The 21,070-nt window shown below is 41.1% G+C and overlaps 1 protein-coding gene across 2 annotated transcripts in view; it reads right to left on the bottom strand.

Annotated features, from left to right (window-relative positions):
• LOC6627027 (uncharacterized) overlaps positions 1 to 21,070 on the bottom strand; it is a 95,210-nt gene that overhangs the window by 5,448 nt on the left and 68,692 nt on the right. Inside the window, exon 5 of one of the 2 annotated variants that reach the window (XR_011416946.1) lies at positions 12,218 to 13,072. The exons of the other annotated variant lie outside the window; for it this stretch is intronic. The gene's annotated coding sequence lies outside the window, so the exon portion shown is untranslated. Of the gene's footprint in view, positions 1 to 12,217; positions 13,073 to 21,070 lie in introns of those variants that run through there. 2 annotated transcript variants of the gene reach the window in all.

The following is a 21,070-nucleotide window of genomic DNA, read 5'->3' as shown; positions in this document are numbered from 1 at the left end:
TGCCTGCCCGCGTTTCTAAGTTAAACTGTATGCCCGACTGCTGCACTCCCCACTCTTTAATTCCCCGTTCAAGGCATGAAAACTGTATTCACATTAAACTGTTAACCTATTGTTGCTCAACTGGAACCAGACACAATAATAAAAAAATCATATCAATACCGTAGCATCAATATAATCCAGCTGACAAATGTTGTTCAAGGGCCTTGGGCCTTGACGGTGGCCATCGTGCCATAAATATATACGAAATGAGTGTGTGTGTCTCTGTTTATACACATACATCTGGTTTGTAAATAGATGATGAGCCATATCATATATATATATAGGCTCAATCTAAATGCGCAGTCAGAATGTAACGTATTTTTTCAGTTTTATTCATATGCTAAATTTAACAGTCGGAACGCGCCCCATTCCAATTCCAATTCCAATTCCGATTCATAAATGGCGGGGGCAGAAAATCAAAAGCAATTAAAATGCAAAGCCGCAGAACGACAAAAAGGGTAAAATTGTTGTTGTTGTCGCTGTTGTTGCTGTTGTCGCTGATGTTGTTGCTGTGACGTTGATGAGGTTGCCCGCGCCAATGATTTGTGTTTTTTCCATAATATTCTTTTTTATTGAAATGTTGACGTGCTTACTAATCAACAAAGCGCGGCCCGGTCAGAGTGGGAAACACATTGCTGACTCTTTATTAATCATGCGTTGCATGCACAGAGGGAGACCCGGTTAAGTGCTCGGCTCTACCAAGAACCAGCAGAACCACAGGAAATCGAAACCGAAAAATGCAGCGACATTTGGTAACATTTGGAGTGAGGCGTCGCATATGTGGCATCTTCTGGCAGTGGCACATAGAAAGAACCGTTGACTGTGCCTTTTGAAGTCACTCAGCGAGGCGAGAGAGGGGGGTGGGCTATAGTTCATTGAGTAGGGCCAGGCCCAGGTTTAATTTATGCTCGACGACGAGTCGCTTATTGTTGCCGCAATGTGTGTTCTACCTTAGGCTGACACTTTGTAACCGTAAGAGTTCTGTTTACAGACGAAACGAAAGTTTTCACTTTGATTGAGCTGATGGTGTGTGTGTGTGTGTGTGTGTGTTATATGAAAAAGGGAAATCCCTTTTTGGGCAACCACGTTGCCATTTATAAACAAATGTTGCAGCTTAGAGACAAATAGACACAGGGGCTGGGCCCTGGCACTGGCACTGGCACAGGCTGGGGCTGGCCCTGGGCTTGGCACTCGCCGAGGATGGGCTTTGTGCTGCTTTGCTTTTGACCCAGAAAAAATGAAAATACAATAAGAAAATGTTGCGCCCGCCTTTTTGTAAGTGAAATTTTCAGCTATCGGCTGCATGGCTTTGTTGTCAAAAAACAAAACAAAAAAAAAAATGAGAAAAAAAAACACCCAATACAATACGAATGGCGAGTGTTGGAAAGCATCCGCAGATGAGAAGCCGGTGCGCGTTGGTGTCAACGCCGCGACAGTCCATTAACTTGTCAGCTAGGCGAGTGGGCATGGGCCATGGGCATATAATCATCGAGCTGATAATGAACCCGCCAAACAAATTTCGTAGTTGTAATTCCTTTTCTTATGGATGGCCGAGACAGTGAAAGGCGCATATTGAAAAATGTTTAGAACTCTCTTTTGGTCAAACAACTTTCGAGCTAACATTTTGTCTAGCTAGCTTAAATGTTTTATTGCCGTGCGTAAACAATTTAGATACCGCAGCAATTAGCTCTAATTTAAATAATTTCTATTAGTCAAGATAATTAAAATTAACATCAGATCAGACAGACAGATTATATTTAATAAAAACTTATCTGACAAAATCTAGAATATGGTAAAAATTACTTATTATTTATTATTTATTTATATAAGCGACATTTTTTTCTTTTATTACTTTTTAAAAAGTTTATATTTCATAACTATTTAGTAAGCTGCCTCGCGATTTGATGTTTGAATTATTAATAAAAAATTGAAAACTAATTTGTTGAAATATATTTTTGTTCATCGATTTATTTCGGTTGCACCTCGGTTTATATTATATATATATATATATATATATATATATATATATATATATATATATATATATATATTTCTAATATTTATGTAGCTTAATGAATTTATTTGCTTTCTGATTTAAGTTTTATTAATAATTTCCCATGAATTTATTTTCATTAAATACAAATTATTATTTGTTATTATTTAAATGTATTATTTTTTGAGAGAATTGAAGTGGCCTAAATTTATGAACCATTCCTGACACTTTATATGGCAATCGCTATTAGCTGCTGTCTGAAAATTTCACACAAGCTACACACACAGCAATAATAATAATTTTCACATTTAACCCAATTTCTAGAGCATGACGCTAATTACTTTTAAATTATATATAAATATATATATATATATATTTTTATATATATTTATTATGTCTTTTGGATATTTACATATTTATGGCTGAATTGCTCACCTCTAATGCAGACAATCACTTTGCTGGTTGCTCCAAAAAAGGAAAATGCCGTTAAATATGTACAATAAAGATTTACACCTTTTGCCAATCAATTAGCACACACAAACGCACATTAATGCACACACTGAGAGAAAGACAAAAGTAAACTCTCATTACTCATTTGGCGGCAATTGCTCGACTTGAATTTTGTTTTCTATTTGCCTTGTTTAACTGCTTGTCGTTTTTGTTGTTGTTGTTTTTGTTTGTTGGTTACGCGATTTTTATGAGCATTTCGTAATAGACGTAATGCTCTTGTATTCAGAGCTAAATTTCTTTTGTTCAACACAACTAACTGTTCATTTCACAATGCCAAATCAGGCACAAAGAATTTTTACTTTCACGCGTCGAACTGACAAAATGTGACTTAAGATTGTTGTTGGTTTTCTTGTTGTTTCTTTTTTCTTTTTAAAGTCAATCGATTTGCATAAAAAACGTAACGCGCAGAATTTGCGGCAGCATCAGCAAGTATCTCAATCTTTTAAACACTTCTTATGTATTCTCGAAGTCGAAGTTCGCTTTAAACTTGCGAGCGTCTCGCGTGGGTTGAAGCCGCGCACGCGCACAGATCTCGCTGGGAGCGACGTCGATAGTGGAATGAACCGGTCGCTGGCTGTGGAGCTAATGAAATGCGGCGAGCTACGGTTCTGAGAGCTGTCCGAGTTCCGAGTTGAGTGCCCAGAACAATGCAGTCGCAGTCGGCGTCGCAGTTGGCGTCGCAGCTGGCAGCTGACAGAGCTGGTTAACAGCGAGTTAACAGCGCACTGTTAAACCGGTCTGAAGATCTGCGGGTTCGGCCTTTTCTTTGCACACACACAACTTTCGGGGCATTTGTTTTGGGCTCTAATTTCTAAGCAAACGCTGTACGAGCGATTCTCTGAGATAAGCGTCGGACAGTTGTTTAATAGTTTTCTTTCGAATTTTGAGACTTTTTTTTATGTTTTCAGTTTTTTCCTTTTTTTTTTTTTTGTTTTTTTTTTTTGTATTTTTGTCAGATTTGTTTGCTGAGAAAAACGAGACTCCCAGATCCCAGAGTTCCCTGGTCTGGCTGTTGATTTGTTTTGTTAGCGTCTCTTTGGATTTCATTAGCATTTTCATTGGCACAGTAAGAGCCTCCTGTGTGTGCGTGTGTGTCAACCTTCTGGAAACGTAATATTTTGTTGCTGGCCCATCATCATCATTGTGCGTGTGAATTTTTATGGTTCATTAAAATTAAAAGCAAGCGCTGCTTTTGGCTCTTTATTTATAGCAACCGATTGGCATTTAGAATGTGAGTTTTTTTTTTTGGTTGGGTTGACTGAACCAAACGGCATCCAGACTGTGGGACTCTTTGGCTAAATAGCTGTGCCATTTGCTTGACAAAGAAGGCTGGAGTATTTAGAGCTGATGTAATATGTGGCGTCTCGCCATTGTCCGGCACATATGCATATCATCCATGCAGTGTTGCGGCTGGCCAAAAAATATATGTGTATAGATAAAAAAAAAGGGTTCAAGAGCAGCCCGAATAAGAACTGGCCAGCTGTCTGTGCCAATGATTTACGACAAGTTACTTTAGAATATTCAATCAGAAAACCTTTCAAAGTTGCCGCAAGGCCAAAGTTCTACTCGTAAAAGCTGGACCACAAAATAAAAAGAAGGCAAAGGCCGCATGCATAGCACATGAAATATGAGCGCAAATTATGAACAGACGTCACGTCAAAGGATTAACAAGCCCCAGCCCTGCTCTACCCACCCAGCCCTAGCCGCAGCCACAGCCTCAAGCTCAGCTCTGAGCCGCAGTCCGAAAAAAAAAACACAAACCAAATGAATCAAACGTTGAGCCGAGTCGACTTTGATTTCAAGGAAGTCGTCGTCAGCGTCGTCATCGTCCGATCTGCTGATTTGATTTTTATGGCTTTGCGCCAAGCGGCTAAACTGAACCTTTTTTTTTTTGTTTCGAGCGAAAACGCAGCAAAAAGCGATTAAAATCTAACAAATTCTTTCACAGGGCAAGGGCACGGCGTGTGCTCGGGGAGGGGGGGTGGGGAGGTAAGCGCGTTAAATGGTCAACACCCAACACGCCTGGAAGCCTCAACTTAACTCAACTCAGAGCTCAATTTTAAAATGCAGATTATGTGCGCTGATTAAATATTGTTTTTTAATTTCTATCTGCGTCGCAGTTCAAAATTAAAAATTCACAGCCAAATGCAGCCGAGGGAAATGCAACAAGTTTCTGTTTTATATGCCGTGCACGTAGCGCTTAATAATAATAATAAAAAAAAAAAAACATTTATTAAATTGAAAAAGAACAAACCAAAGCGCATGTTTGGGTCGGGCTGTTGCGGTCAAGGCGTAGCCAAAGCAGCGACGCCTATCGAAAGGTTTCTGACTGCGACGTTCGGCTTTTGACTTTGACCGGCACAAGACAGACAAGAGACAAGAGACAAGAACGCATCAGCAGAATGTCAAATGACTGGTCACGGGTTCGAAAAGGGTATACTGACATGGAGTATATGGCAATCAGAACCTAGCACCATATATGCTTCTTGTTGTAGTTACAATATTAATATACTGATTGTGAAAAGGATAGCATTTAAATATTTCATTTTCTATCTATAGCAATATTATATAATATATATAGAATATTCAGTTCCTGATTGTAACCACATTTATCCTATTTTGTATTTTATTTTCTCTCTTTTTTATTTTCTTTTTGTCTCTTCTCCTCTCCCCTAGCATCCCGTCCTCTAACTTATTTTATTTGCTTTTGTATTATTCTTGTGATATTTTCCACTTAGTTTTATTTCTTCGCTTTTAGTTAATCTGTTTCTTCGTATTAAGTTATTAACTTCTTTGATGTTTTATTTTTCTTTTCGATTTTTTCGTGATCAAAACTATATTTATTGTTAGTTTACTTTTGTCTTCTTTGTTCTATTTTTCTGGGAGTTATCTTTTGCTTAGTTTTAATACTTAGCCCAGGGTATTCCGTTAGTGCATCATGTTTATTTTGTTCGTCGCCTGCCTTATCACATGCAAGTTTGTTGCCTAAGTCTTTTGTTTCGGCGGCGTCGCTTTATCAAATTTGTGGAAATCGGTATTTTAACGGTGTGCCGCATGTGTGTGTGTGTGTGTGTGTGTGTGGGTGAGTGTGTGTGTGTGTGTATGAATGTGCATTTATCAGGAACTGTTTGTCGGCTCAAAGATTTGCATAAGACACACACACACACACACGCACACACACATATATATATATCAGCGTCTTTGTGCGTGTGCCAATTCTTGGCTGCAGCCCACACCAACATCTCATCCATAACTCAACGCTGTATGCAAATGAGCTGCAATTGGAGCTGAAGCTGGAGCTGGGCTGTAGCTGGAGCTGTTGCTGTTGCTCCAAAATTAGCTGCAACTTATGTTTGGGGCCTGCGTAAGCTTGCACTTTTTGACTGCCTTTCTTTGGAAAGCGCGCTTTGATTGATTGTCTTGGCCATGCTATGGAGGCAGCATGAAGTACAGCTATACGAGTGTGTGTGTGTGTGTGTGTGTGTGTGTGTGTGTGTGTACTATATGCGGGCTCTGCTTCCCTGGTGCGGGTCTAACCTTTTGCACTGCACTCGCTTATATATATGTGTGTTGTATGTGTGTATGTCGTGTTGTGCTTTGTGTTGTGTTTTGTCTTGACTTTGACGCTTCGTTTCCTGCACAGCATTTTACGCTTAATTTGGCTTTGATTGATGTTTTAGGCTGGTTCGCGTTGACTCATACTCTGACGAAAATTAGTTAATTTTACAGCCCGGTTTGGTTCACTGAACTCCGCACTGAAAGCAGCTGCAAACGTTCGCAGCGGGGGCTGGGAGGTGGAGGTTGCCAATGAAAATTGTTTGCGCAACTATTTGTGCAGCCCTCGTTTAACTAATAATTTTCATATCATTACACACAACCAGAGCCTGACAACTTTTTCTTGCAACTTGGCATTCTGATGGGTTTGTCTTAACAACTTTGACCCACTTTGTAGTGCGCGGGTTCTTGGGGCGTCGTCGCTGCTGCTGCTGCTGCTGCTTTTGCTGCTGCTGTTGCCTCATTGTGATTTGGACACTTTCCAGCATACACAGGTTGGAAAGCAATTAATTACATTGCCAACTTGTGTACGTGGCCACAATGAGATTGTTAACAGCTGAAAGCGCGCGTCAATCAATCAGTCACTCACTAAACTATTCAAACAGTCAATGGCCTCAGTCAGACTCTGGCTGGTTAGTTCACAGTTCTACGCTCTATGGGGGAAAAAAAAAAAAACGTTCAGTTCTCTGTGGCTCGTTCGGTCGAAATTCTAGCTGTCATGTTGGCGCTCCAAGTGCCATTATTTATTATTTGGCGCGACAAACGCGGGGCCCACCAATTAGGACACGAAACGCAAGCAAAAGCGAACATTTTTCATTCGCTCTCGCGGCAAACGGAAAGTTGCCAATTTGGCTTTCATTTTCATAGTGCGGCCCTTTGGTGGAAAGTTCTCATGTTAGATACCCTTAATAGGTGCCTCCGTCCGTCTGGTTGTCTATTGTCGACGTCGTCGTCGTTGGAGTTAACAATGCCAGCAAGCAGGCACCATAACAAGGACAGCTCCATGGTGAAGCAGCAAAGGCATTCAAATGCGAGCAAAGTCAGTGCCATTGGCAATGGCAATGGCAATGGGCTGAGGCACTGGCACTGGCACTGGCAGCATCCGCATCCTAAAACAATAAGCAAGGGCAGCGCCGAAATCGAGAGAATCCAAGCAAATAAACAACACCAAACACAACGAAACGAAAAAAAGCGAACGACTAGCAGCATCACGTTTCACGAATTCGCGGCAGAACACGTCCCTGTTCCTGGGCACATTAAATGCAAACAGCCAAACCGACGACGACGACAACAACAACAGCGGGCAGATCCTAACCCCAACCGAAAACCCAAAACCCAAAAGCAAAACCATTGCAAACCAAAATTGAAATAAACAACTGTGCGGACAATAAGTAAAAGTTGCTACAGTTGCAACGACTCCCAGTTGCAACACCCGCGACTCCGCACTAATCTTAGCAGCGTATGCGCAGAGATGCGGCATCATTCTCATTGTTTGCCTCCATCCCCATCCCTGTCCCTGTTATTGTCCCTGCTTCGATTCCTGTAACAACATCAACACCAACACCAACACCAACAGCAACAACGGCAGCATCTAGCTGCTTGCCTGCTGCACCACCCGCTGCACGCGGTTGCGACGCTTTGGCGCGCACGTTCGCAGCAGTCAGAGAAATATGGAGAGAAAATTGCCATGGACTCGACTCGCACATAGTACATCGATTTTTAGTGCTATCGGCTTGAGCTCTAAATGCAGGGTATCATAAGTTTAGCCAGCTGTTTGTCAATGCAAGGCAAAGGGCTTATCATGGAAGAGCAACTCGCGTAAGGCTACGGATAAGTTAAGTTCCAAGTGGATTTCAATTTTCTAGTAAATATTGTTGCTAAGTTAACTACTGCTGATATTTAGAATAATTTGAGTCTTAATTTTTGTGAGCTTAAAGCTTACACGAAACTAAATTTAAAATTTGGCTACTACAATAATTTATGCGGAGCTTTAACTATATAACTTCTCACGAGCTTTAAGCGTTGAGTGCACTTTATTCTAATAAAATCAAGCTTTCAAGGCAGTGAAATTGTGCGGCTCGTGTTGAAAAATGAAACAAACGAATAGGCAGTGTTGTTAAAAACTTTAAAGTGAAGACAAAGCGTATGGTTTGAAGCGTGAAACTTTAAATGAAATTAAAGCATTTTAATACTATCAATCGATAGTATGCTTTCATTTTCCTGGAATGGGATCTACCAAAAATAAAGCAAATTTAAAATCATTTAAAGCCACAGTTAAGCTGGTTATATAAGCTGCAAGTCGAATAACTCGGCTCACATTACGCTTTTTGTTTAATCAGCGATAAAAGTCTATTTTTAATAGGGTATGCCATAAGCCTTGACTCATCCTTTATCAGAGCTTTTTAATCTTGTTCCTTGTGTTGACTGCGCACATAAAGTGAAAATGTGCTCTGCTTTCCTTATACCGCAATTTACTTTTGGTTTTTTTTTTTTTGGCTGACATTTTGGCATTTTTGCAGTCATTCACTTCCTTTTGGCTTGCGCTAATTTATCACTTGCCTTGCCATGTTGGCCACGTGATGCATGTGGGTTGCGCTGGGTTTATTGCTACTGTTGCCGCTGCTGCTGCTGCTGCAGCTGTTGCAGTTGCATTGAACTTATCGAAACCGCACAATCAGCACACTGGCAAAGGCACAAAAGGCACAATATCTGTAAAAGCGACTGAAAGCAATGATGATTCTCAGGTTGCTGCTGCTGTCGCTGCTGCTGCTGCCGCTGCGGATGCGGCTGACTGCAGAGTTACAATTTCAAAACAAATAAATTCATGCTGCAGGCTAAAAAGGGCAGCCCAATGGATGAGCTGCAGACACTGAGAACGGCAAACTGAAACTGAGACTGAGCCGGAGCCGGAGCCAGAGCCAGAGCCGGAGCCCAAAGCAAACAAATCAAGGAGCAGCAGCCAAACGACGTTGAGGAAACATGAAGTTGCATTTGGGCTTGCAACAAAAAAATGCATTGGGGCTTGACTTCAATTGTTCTGCGCGCTGCTCCCAATGCTGCTGCTGCTCCTGTTGCCATTTAACACAACAACAACAAAAAATAAATAAAAAAAAAACAGCAGCAATTATAGCTAGCTAGCAACACACACACACACACACACACACACAGTCGTCGCTGCCTGCGGTGCTAGTTTTTGTGCTCATTTCAGCAACGGCGGCTACAATAATAATCCTCAAACGCCCACCGTTTTTTTTTTTTGTTGTTCTTGTTGCTGTTGGTTTTGTGTCCAGCCTAGAAGGAGGCTGGACCTCATTTGCATGCAACTTGCTGGCCGTGGCAATGTCGTGTCCCATGTGCGGCTTCATTTGCTGTTGCAGCTGCTGCTGCTGCTGTTGCTGTTGTTGCTGCTGCTGCTGCTGCTTCTCAGCACTCAGCTCTTGATTTCAGTTGGCCGTGTTCGATTCTGATTCGGACCAACCATATCCATATGCATGCCTTGATTTCGTTTTCGATTTCAATTTCGTCTCTAGGACTTTGTTGTTGTTGCAGCGGCTGTTGTTGTTAGTTGTTGCTGTTGCTGCTGTTGCATTGTCGCTGCTTTCATAAAAGTTGAGAGCAGCTTTTGCATGTTGCCCTTAAGCTTCTGCGTTTTGTTGCTATTGTTGCTGTTGTTGCTGCTGTTGTCATTGTTGTGTGTGTCTTTTGTTCTTGGCAGCGCCATTGTCAACAATTTTGGCGTTTTGTTTTCGTTCTATGTGTACGCGCCATGCCCACATTTTAGCTAACGCCCTGCCATTTTACCTGCTGTTGTTTAGCTAGCAAAACTTTTGTTCTTCGCATAAGTTTTGCCGACCCCACCCCCCCACCACGCCTTTACATACTGTTCGTTTGTTTATCTGCCTGTCAACTTGTTTAACTTGTCAGAATGTTTGTTGTTGCTGCTGTTGCTGTAACAGCTGTTGCTGCCGGAACAATTGCATTTAAAGTGCAAGTTAAATGCATACGAATCGAGCACAAATTTGCACAAATTTCTGGCTCATAAATTTCACCTTGAATGTGGTTCAGCGGCAACAACGGGGCAAGGTCATGGCTTATGGCAAAAAAAAAAAAAAAAAACAAAAAATACCTAAACCAAATAAGGCAACGGCCATTTGGGCCAACAATGATGCAACAAATTCGATTGGCCTGCCCGACTGCTTCGACTAACGTAATTTAATAAAACGTTTAAGCGATTAGATACGTTTGTATGCACTAAAATGTAACCATTAGATACGCTATCTACACACACACACACACACACACACACACTGGCATACACCACGTAGACACAAGAAAACAAGTGCAGCCAGCGCGACTGCAGCTCCCATTTGGCAGCAGCTGCTGCACTTGCTGGGCCAAAACGCTAACGAGCCTTTGGCCACGCTCGCCAGACCCTGCGCCCCTGCTCACTGCCCCTGGCCCTGGTCCACCCTCCTTTCTATGCCATGCTGCCTGCATGGAGCATGGCTGGCATCCGTGTCGAGACGACGACGACGACGCTCCCTTTTACTTGATGCTGGTTTTACTTTTGCTGTTGGCTGCTGGCTGATGTTGTGCCCGGTCCATGGATTCTCCTGCTTCGGCATGGTAAATCTGCGCTGCCAATCGCTAAAATTATTGCGCTCAATCTTTGTTATTAGATTAACTTCTATTTTGTTTTCCTATTTGACTTTGCCATAAAAACGAATCGCGCTGAACCTTTTCCATACACTTGCCACCAAATGGAGCAGCTCGATTAGCTCAAACGATATGTTGCTAGTTTGGTTGAAATGCACTTTGAATTCAGTTTGAAGCTAGTTTGAACCAGCAACATGTTGGCCTCCTAGTTGAGTTGAGAATTCAATTCTTGTCAATCAAAAAAGGAATTAAAAATGTAGCCAAATATTGTTATTTCAGCTAATTTTTCTATTTAACTGGAATCATTTAAACATTAAGCTGAGTTCACACCATCAAGCTGCATTCTGATTGCAATTAAACTTGTTATTGACAATCTACATAAATAAAATCAATTAGAGCACTGTTCAAGGCTTCGGCCAGGCGAAGAGCCTAAGCTTTTTTAAGGCAAGGGCATTTGCACTTCGGCTTGCTTAGCTGTTGCCAATTTACTTGTTATCTGTTGCTGCCGCTTCTGCTGTTATAGTTGCTGTTGTTGTTGTTGCTGTTGACTGGTGCCCATTTGAAAACTGAAAGTGCGCCTGGTCAACTTGGGCTTAGTCAATGGCATTAGGCAATGCTGCATTAGCTATGCTCGCCTGGCATTCGGTTTTGGCTTCATTTGTTTTTACGGCTTGCATTTTGTAGACGTTGCCATTTCTGCTGACTGCTGACTGCGGCTGCAACTACAGCTGCTGCTGCGGCTGCTGCTGCATCTTCTACAAAAGCGACTGACTGTGAGTTTTGCCTGTTTTTGGGGCTGCTAAATTGGTTTTGTGTTGCCTGCCATGTTACTGGCGCATCAATTGAACAGCCAAAAGCAATTGGCAACAAAAGGCAGCAGCAACCTGCAACCTGCAACATGGCATGCTGTAACTTGGCCATTGTCGGCGCAACGTGTCTATTCTACATAGCTAACTTTTAGAAAGGCAACAACTTTCCTTGGACCATGATGCGGTCATAGACCGACGGCCACATTCAACTTTCGCTCAGCCAAAAGTTGATAATAATGTTGTTGCTGCTGATGCCGCCGCTGTTGCTGCAGGTGTGTGTTATGCAATTAGAGAACAGTTTGCAAATGTGATTCTAATTAAGAAAAACGGCATCATCTCAATCGTTATGTATACAGATGTTTGATGATTGAAGCTTTTGAAAAATTCTAACAAGTGTTGAAAAATCACGGAAAGTTCTGGCATCCAATCGGATTTAAACTTAATTTCAAAATTCGGAATCCTGGGCGAGAGATAAGGTAGCTTCCGGAACTTTATGAAAATTGATTTAAGACGAGTTTCACTTTACGCATAAAATGGGGGCCAAATTGATTGGACGCCGTTTTAAATTATGTAAATGTGGAAAATCGACATTTTCGTTTAACATCTTCAAGTTAGTATGGAGTAGATATAAGTTTCCCACAGGCGAGAAATGAATAAAAAATAATACTGAAAAGAAGCACAAATACTGTGCACGAGCAAGGACGGGGAGTATCTGTTAGACAGTCTATATTCGTCATTAAAATCGTTTAATGAGTAGCTGGAAGCTGCCCACACATACACACACACACACGCACACACCCGGGTCTTAATGCTCATTAAAGCTGAAGCACTGTCTGACTGTATTTATGCATGCAATATTAATGAGGGAGTTTCACAGGCTAGCCCCTTGATGGCAACATCTACCGCCCGCCCAACCATGCCCATGTTATGGGCCCTGTGACAAGTGCGGCTTAATTGAAAGAAATTAAAAAGGAAAAACACAAAGCTGCAACAGTTGAACGACAGCAGCAGCAACAACTGCTACAGACATATATATAAGTATATACACATATAAAATGATGATGATAATGTGCCACGGAAATGGGTTAAGCTGCTTAAATGTTCTCCCGCCCCTACCAGCGTATAACCTACCTATGTCTGCAACGCTTCAAGTCAGCTCTCTGCACGGCTCTTTACAAAATCATTTTTGTACGTGAGTTGGGCCAAAGTTTTTGCCAAGCCAAACAGAAGTTGTCGTTGTTTCTGTTGTTGTTATGGTTGCTCTTTAAATGCATTAAAATGCGCACGCATCAAAATAAAGTTGGCCGCAATTAAAGCAGAGAAAGTGAATACTCTGGCCCCAAAGATGTCTCTTAGCATACGCCACACACACACTCACACACACACAAATTCAACAGATTAACTGCCACAGCTAGTGTCTTATAAGTGCCCGCCATTTGAAGCTTTTACTCACGTGCCGCAATCCTATTTTTTTTTTTTTAACTTCTGGGGCTTATGAGGTCGCTCTTACCTGCAAGAGATAAAAAAGCAGATGGAAAATTTGAGATAAGCATAGTCCACATTTATGCGCAATTTGCTTAAGCAATAAAAATACAAACAAAAAAAAAAGCATACGAAACAATTAAGTTAATAATAATTTTAATGTTTGTTTTTATATTTTTATTAAGTGACAATTGAATAACTTGTTTTGCCAACTTAAGAAAAAATAAAGAAAAGAAATCTTTTATCTATGCTAACTGGGCTATGGCATGTGCTTTGCTCGTTTGACAAGTGTTGTTACACTGTGCGACATGAATGAGGTTTTTAGTTTAGTAAATTAGGATGTCGCAAGGCAGTGCTAAGGCCAAGTCCAGATGGCGCTAGAACATGTAAATATTTCTAAAAGGGTATAATATTCAGTATACTTTTATAATGATTGATGCACTAATATATCCTGAGGCACGATCGATCTACGATTATATTTCTTAGGTCTTCCTCTAATATTAATATTTTTCACCCTGCATATCGATGTCACCGATATCGATATCTTAGCATCCTGATATATATATATAATATGGCTGTAATCGAAGTCTACAGCGAGAGTTTCAAAATTCTATACGCACGAACAATAGTTTTGATGGATCGATTATGATTTCATATAGAAATTTGTTGAAAAATTTAATTAACTATGCAAATGTTATCAAGTCAAGCGCTTTTCGCTGCAATATTTCTACCTGTCGTTCATTTAATTATTGATTTGATTGATGATTTTACGCAAATATTAAGAAAACTAAAGTGAATTATTTCACAAACTCAATCAAATCGCAGCATCTACTCCATTTAGTGTCAACAGTGGCCAACAGGTGGCGCATATCAATTATCAATTTGCAATTTCCATTCAACAGAGCAAGCGACAAAAATTAAAAAAAAAAAATACACACAAAAAGAACGACTGAAACAAGTTTTGTGGCATTTTTAATTTGTATGAAAATAGACTTGGCCTGCCGGCTGCTGTCCCAGGCATCTGCTAGGCCTAGACAGCAGGCCATGCTGCCTGCGGCTTAATGAAAACTTGGCGCCTGCGACAGCTCCCTCACCCCGCCCCACAACACACCGCACATTGCGCTGTCGTCAAGTGTTTTAAATTGAAAATTTAATTAAAGAACTTTGCGCCTGGGCTGTCTGTCCTCTTGGTACAGCTCAGCTATCTGCTGGCATAAATTAGCCAAACAACAAAAGCCTATTGAACTCAAGGCGGCAACATTTGCGCCCGCTTCATGGTCAAAATCAACGCAAAATAAACGCTGTCAATAATAGCCAGAGAGAAAAAAAAACCGGACTGTGGCAAAGGCAAAAGGCTTAATTTGTAGCCAAGTTTAGTTAGATTCACACGCTTTTTGATGCCAATTCCAAACAATTGCCCTACGTCAAACACGTCTGCCAGCCAGCTAGCCAAGTCACGCTTATGGCCAGCCCCCAAAAAGGCAGTTTGTCAAAAATGGCAAAAGGCGACAAAAGCGGCCAAGAAAACAACACACACACACGCACACACACAGACAGGGCTGTTAATGGGCTGCTAATAATGAAACTAACTTGGCAATAAAGTTGGCCTAAGCCAAGGAAGTTGGGTGTGAGATGTGGCCAGTGTTGGAGGTGTCTATCAAGGACTGATTGAATAAGAAGAAACGCCAATTTTCGACAAGACACAGTTTAAATACCCTAAAAGCAAAGAAAACTTTGTTTTCTGCTAACATGAAACACAAAATAGTTCTTCATCCGATGTTAATAAAAAAACATATTCTACAAGAACTTCATTTTCCAATGGTTATTCCTATGATAGCTATATAATATAGTTGTACGATTCCTTGCGTTACACTTTTCATGTTAAAATTATAAGACCCTGACTCAAAAGTACAAAAGTGCAGCTCTAAGCGCAGGTTCTTAAACATAATTAGAAGCATAGTTAAGGCCCGAAAAACACAGTTAAACTCTTTTTCAGCTTATTACCAACAGTTGGCTGGCCAAAATGTTCAATAAACTATCAACAGTTGTCGGCCGTTGTTGTTGTCGTTTGGGCCTTAAGTCTGCGGCCTGGCCTCAACTATTATGTCTTTGGGTAGCTTGGCCACGCCAGGGCAGGCCTGGCCTGGCCTGGGCAGAGCAGTGCAGAGCCAAGCCAGGCCGTTTATTTGTTGACTTGTTGCCATTAAGTTAAATGACATAAGCATAAAGATTTACGCCGCCGAAAAACGACCAGAAATCAAACGCTGTCAGCCAAAGTGTCAAATTTGTAATGAGCCACAAACACACAACACGAGACGTGGCACATGAAACCGAGACAGACACAGAACTTGGCCTGTTGCTGCTGGCACGCCCATTGCCTGAAATCGCTTTTGATTAAAGAAGTTGTCAACCGGCAACAAAAGCCGTTTGATAATTGCGCGTGGGCGCCCCCTCCGCAGTTTATTTATTTATTTTTCTTCTCTTTATTATTGTTATTATGTTTTGTATTATTAAATTCAGCTACATCTCGATCGCATTTATTGCTCGCCTCGGCGATTTGCATAGACGCAGAACTGAAGCCAGGCAGGGCCAGCCTTGAGCTGTGCTTCAGACTCGTGTATTATTGTAAACTCTTTAAAGTCTCTTATTAAAGCCAGACAACAAAGCCAACAACTGGCAACGACCTTGCCAACCCATAGAAAAGTCTCAGTTTTGATTGCTTGCACACACACACACACACACACACACACAGTCGAGCGGGAATTGCTTAAACAAATTGCAGCGCTATAATTAATAATTTCTCTTTGAATTCGGTGCTTCGGAGGTTGTGGGCGTGGCTTGAGCCCACGTGCACATGTGGCTGAATGCTTGTTATGAACCGGGAAACAATTATCTTGTTGTCGTCAAAAGCCATCGGCATCGCCATCAAGTTATCATCAGCATCATTCACATCATCATGAATGCACTTCCACTTAATGAGGCACAAGGCACACACACTCACACACACACTACACACACACACACACACACACACACACATCGAACTACAACAGCAAAAACTTTCATTTGTTTCGCTCACTCAACATAATGAAAAACTGCTACAAGCAAAAATAAAGAAAATAGCAGCAAGATCAAAAGTTGAAAAACATAACGAATATTTAATACCCTATAAAATTGCTGTTTCTGTAATGCTCCTCGTATCTCAGCACATCAATTTAATTTTTATGTGAGTAAAACATCTGCATGAACTAGGATGCTATCTATATAAGGAACCTAATCTTTTTTTAGGGAAATCAGATTTAATTTGTTTTTTTTTTTTCTGCAAGAGCATTCTATATAAGTTAGGCATTTGTTTCAGAGATATTATCCATCTAAGATCCTCTCTCTGCTTTAAAAATTGGATGTATTCCCTATATTATCCCTTTTTTGTTCTTTATGATTAACAAATATGTTATCTATCTGAGATCCTCTCTTAATCTGAGTCTACTTTAAATAAGCTACATTTTATTAGATTCTCTCTGAAAACGTTGATATATTTATATGTTACGTAACTTTCCCAATCTTATTGAATTACACAGACAACTAGGCTTCGTTCTTGTTGCGCCCCGTTAGGGTATTATAAATGCTTAATATGTATATAGGTTGCGCCTGATTTTGCGCTTTTTATACGCGCGTGGGCCAACGTGCGGCAACTTTTGATGCCTAGGCACCGCGCGCTATATCCCCCCCTCTGCTGCAATGGCCGCCCTTTGCGCCAGCAGCCCTGCGTAGGTGTCTGGCCTGAGTTGCATTTGTGATTAGCTCGCTTTGATAAGCAGCTAAGCTTGGCACGGAAACGGGCACGGCCCAGGCTCTAACTCTGGCTGCATCGCATAGATCGTCTATCATATGCAAGTGGGCTGGCTTTAATGCTCGGCTCAGATTTCCGCTTTGCGTTAGCCGATTGGCAGCTGCAACAGCAGCAAGAGCAGCAGCAGCTTTTGGGCCAATGATGAAGACAAATGTTAAGTGCGCGACATTTTCACTGTCAATTAGCGCCTAGGCTGAGGCTAAATTGCAGCTGTTGTTGTAGTTGTTGCTGCTGTTGTTGTTGCTGATGTTGCTGACAGTTAAATAACGCAAACGTGCCGAGTTGCAATTGCTTGTTGCTTCTGCCTCTGCTGTGGCTGTTGTTGTGCCGCCAAGCACGTAACTCAATAACGCGCACATTCTAACAGCAGCAGCAGCAGCAGCAACAACAAAACGGCAGCAGCAGCAGCAGCAGCAACAAGAACAACAACAATTAAGCTAACAATGTACCACACACAAGTAAAAGTTGTTGTTAGTGTCGACTCGACTCGACATAATGAAAATCTGCTCGCTTGCCCTGCATGCCACTGTCCCCTAGCCATCCCCTTCTGCCGTGCTGTTACAAAGTGGAAATGCCCTGAGCGCGTCCCGCACTCCCTTTTGGGAAATTGTCTAATGAAAAGCTGCTGTCGACACAAACGAAGCGTAGCCGGGGCCTGAAGTGTAAAAAACAGAAACAACAAAAAATACATTGCAGTTTAGACGGCATGCGGGAATTGTGCTCGACTGCTGAGGGCAGGCCTGGGACGAGGTGGTGCACAAAAAGCGCCATCGATTAAGCCTTAAATACTTTGATGCTGCTCGAGCTGCAGCTGCAGCTGCAGCAGCTGCTGCGGCGGCGCCAGCGATGTGTTGTGATGAAAGCCTTTCATCTTTGTAAATAAGACAACAAATTAAGTAGACACGCAGATATATACCCTAACAATGGCTGCAACTAAATTCAAATAAAATAAAAAGCTGGGGGCATAAAATAGGTACACCTTTTCAATTGTTTTGTTGCGCAACTTTTTGCAGGGGCTTAGCTTAGGCAAAATATATTTAAAGTGTGTAAATTATATAACTTTTTTTAGTCGTGGCAGGGTATTCAAGCTGCGCTGCATTGGAGAAAGCCTTTGACGCCTTACACAAAGCTGATGGCTTCATTATGACAGCTTAAATTATTGGTGTTGCTACCGTTGTTGTAGCTACCAATAATGATGATGATCGTAATGATGATGATGATGAGGCAACGTTTGGGTAACTGAAACCAGGCAGAAGGCCGCCACAAGTCCAAAAGCAAAAATATTAAACGAGAAAGAGCGGAAGAACGAAGCTGAGATGCCCTTATAGAAATGTGGCTTCAAAGTGCTTTTAAACGATAGTCTAATTTTCCCGAAATAGTGTATATAGGATTCATATGATAAAGGATTTACCCACAAATAGTGTATATAGGAGCCATATGATATAGAAGTTCGATTTAATGCGCTTTTGTAGATCTGTTATGAAATAAGTATAGACAATTTAAAACAGGAAAGATCTCGCATTTCGATTCATTCCTTTTTCTTACCCAAGTAAATTTTGTATGTGACTCGATTTGAAGACCTTGCCAATAGCTTGCTTAGACTCGTCAATTGGTATCAAGTATAGTGTATATAGTATACTATATGCCTACTTCTATGCGTTACACATTTCTTGATATAATTATAATATCCTCGCGCAAGCACATAAGAAAACAGTTGGCTTCAGACGCTTAATGGCTGTTCGGCTGGCAGCTGCCAAGTGTTAATTATATGGTCGGCAGTCCAATTGCGGCTGCGCCCAAAATGCAGCGCTCTTTATTTGCATGCCCTGCCCCAATAGCAGCCACTTCCCCTCCAGCCTCGTCTTGTCAATCGCATGCAAATTGCTTGGCTTGGCGCAATCACGACAAATTCTTGGCGTGAAATTATTTGGCAAACTGCAAATGAAATTATTTTCATATTTAAGCGAGCGCGACTAACTTATGGCCATGTCTTTTTTTTTTTTTTTTTGGCCTGGTCAGCAACAACACATGCTTAGCGTACTGCCAAATCATGCCCCGTTTGTCTATTGTGAATGAGTTATGGGGCATGTTTCAGCAAATTGCATTTCGAGCTGTGGTTGCAAATTCTAAAGAAGAAAAAAAAAAAAAGCTAACCGAGTCAGGTTTTAGATATATATGTATATATAGTATTTTCTATTTGGTGGGAGGAGTGCAGCGAGTCAGGAACTAAAACTGGCTGCGATTGCGAAGGTGAAGTTCGTTGCACCCGCTGGCAAGATTACAACTGCCATTTGCCATTTGCCAGTTGCTAGTTGCCAGTTGCCATTTGCCAGTCGTCGTAGACGTCCTCTTCTTCAGGTTGAGCCCTTACACAGCAGACGGGCAAATAAATTGATTGATTTATGCCATGAGCCCTGCAGACAGTCAGCGCGATCTTCAGCTGGTCATGGTTTATTTTTTGTTGTATTTTTTAAGGTTTTTTTTTTGTTGCTGCTTTTAATTATGGGCGTGCAGCTCTTAAAGCCAAAGACCCACTGCTCCGGCCATTAGCAATTTTAATTTATTTATGTATGCGCCGCAGTTCGACTTTTTGAGTTCTAGTCCAAAGCCAGCGCCTCATGTGTGTGTGTGTGTGTGTATCTCTAGTCTTGTCTTGACTTGTGTTCTGAGTGCTCTGACTTGAATGTTTGCATAAATTAATTTCAAATGCACAAACATGGAGCAGAGAGATAGAGAGAGAGAGAACAGACACCAGCACAGATTGCATGCATAGAACAAGAGGCCGTACACGCCAACAGACTTTGAGTTAACTTCGACTTAGTTTATTTTATTTGAATTTAATTTGTATTGCATTTTATGTGACATTTTGGCTAATTAAGTGAGCCAAATTGCAGTTAACATGCACTTGACCAACACATCAATTCCAACAATGCCATTTTGAGCAATTTGTAATCGCCCATAAGTCAAAGTCAAATGGCAAATTGCACATTTGCAAATTGCGCATACGACGCGTTGCCAAATTAAATTGCCAAAAGCATAAATGTGGCATGAATCACAATTCGCTTGCTGTGGGCATTCACATTTTGGCATTAAGTGTGTAACACAGTGAAGACAGAAAGTATCTATATAATATATATATATATATATTTCAAGTATGGCACACATTTTTGTTTCTGGAAGGTGTCCTTACTAGATTGACCAAGCATAAGTTATGCATTTTGATGAATATTCTCTGCATATCGGAAAATATTGTTGGAATCGAACTGCCGCAGGAGTGTGTGCTTTCTATTTAGTTATTTTCTAGCTTAAACCTGGCTTTATTCAGAGGTCTTCAGTCAGCTAAAACAAGTGCATGAAGTCCATTGACTTCCAATAAAGCCTAAGAATGGTAGTAACAGCTCATTTGGCTGTTTTTAATCCGTTTAGTTGGCAACACCAACATACGCATTATATCATTATTCCCAATCTTAAAGAACAGATAACAGTATTTAGAGTATTCACAAGACAACAACAGGAAGCTTTGCTTTCTGGCTTTGTGTGGCTTTTGTTGCGGCTTCTTCACTTTTTAACACCTTTTGTGTTAGTATTATTGTTCATGTTGTTTTTTATATTGATAATTAAAATATAAATTAAGCAAGACGTTTATGTAAACAACACAAAGCGAGGCCAACCAACAACAGCAACAACAAGAAATTTTTCGCCAACCTTGAGCTGAAGCTAAGTAGTTTTTATGCATCTACTAAATATGTGTGATGAGCGCTTCTAAGCGGAATTATGATGTGGCCGGGTTCTGGCCACAAGTTGAATGGGTTTCAGGAGGCACTTCATATGGCTTTATTGGTCAATTTGCATTTTGATTGCATTAAACAAAGCCATTTTTGTTATTTGTTTTTAATTGTTAACGGCGCTGCAGTCACGATTCAATTAAATTGTAATTTATGTTGCAGTTGGCCCAAAAGTGCAGCTCAGACAAACTACGCTCTATGTTATTCGTGAATGTAATTGTAGTATTCAATTAAAAACGCATTCATTACACACAACCACACACACACACACACACACAGGCAGACACACAAAACACTCAATTGCTCAATTTTTGTAGGAATTGAATGCGTGTCATTTGTATTGACTGAGTATTTCCTGTGGCCAAACAACTTTCCAATGGAGTTTTCTTTT

Source organism: Drosophila virilis, chromosome 5 (genome assembly GCF_030788295.1).
Source record: "Drosophila virilis strain 15010-1051.87 chromosome 5, Dvir_AGI_RSII-ME, whole genome shotgun sequence".
NCBI lineage: Eukaryota > Metazoa > Arthropoda > Insecta > Diptera > Drosophilidae > Drosophila > Drosophila virilis.
The sequence above is the reverse complement of the archived record's forward strand: the minus strand, read 5'-3'. Positions and strand labels throughout refer to the sequence as shown.